Below are 912 nucleotides of genomic sequence, written 5' to 3'. Positions count from 1 at the left end.
CCCCGCCTCTCCCCGCCCTCTTCCTGGTCCTCCACTGAGGGCCACTGTGCAAAGTTGGCAGAGGCACGTGCGGCGCGTGAACGACGCCGGCGGCGATGGGGGATTCACGATCTGCGCAGTTGCGCTGATGGCGGAGTGGGCGCTGTGTGGCTACTGCCCAGGAGCAGCTCGGAGCAGCGAGGTCCGAAACTTGTCCTGTGGTGCTTGTGTAGGAACAGCAACCGTGGTCCTTGAATTTTGGTTCTTCAAGGCGCAGCGTGTGTGGGCGCGCACGCGCCCCAGGCGTGCCAGGCGCCAGCGCAGCTGTAGCATCTCATCGGAAGTGCATGACGTTTTGGGTGCTTTGAACACCGCAAGGCATGGAAAAATTGGAGAAACCCCGAGCAGGTGTGTTCCCAGGGGTCAGATCCACTCCCTGGTGGAGTGGTCCTCGCCCCAGAACGTGAGCGTTGACCTGCTGCTGTTTGCGCAGCAGGGGGAGGCAGGCCGCCGGCCCGGTGGCGGCCGACACTCCCCGCTCACCACACCCTCGCCCGCCTGGTAGAGCCCCCGACGCGCGTTCCTGGGCCCAGGCAGAGCCCGGGCCAGGAGAGCGCGGCGAGTGCAGCGGTGCGTCATCTCGCCGGGGATTTCGGCGCCGCAGATGTATGTATGGGGACTGTTGTGTGCAAAGATCAATTTTGTTGTGTTGATAAATGATCGAAGATGTGTGTGGGCTATTTGAAGGCTTCTGGACGGGAAATCGGAGGGGTGGCCTTCGCGAAGGTCGGTCGCTGTTTCGAAGGCCGAGTGGAAGGCCGGTCTCAGGGCGCTGATGCGACCTCAAGGGTCGACTTGATCGTATAGATTGACCTCGGACATCCCTGTTGCACAACTAGTGGGGCCTGGACTGGGGTTTGACCGCCTTGTTGA

The sequence above is a fragment of the Monoraphidium neglectum genome (assembly GCF_000611645.1).
Source record: "Monoraphidium neglectum strain SAG 48.87 unplaced genomic scaffold scaffold02230, whole genome shotgun sequence".
Classification (NCBI taxonomy): Eukaryota; Viridiplantae; Chlorophyta; class Chlorophyceae; order Sphaeropleales; family Selenastraceae; genus Monoraphidium; species Monoraphidium neglectum.
This window is presented reverse-complemented; position numbering follows the sequence as displayed.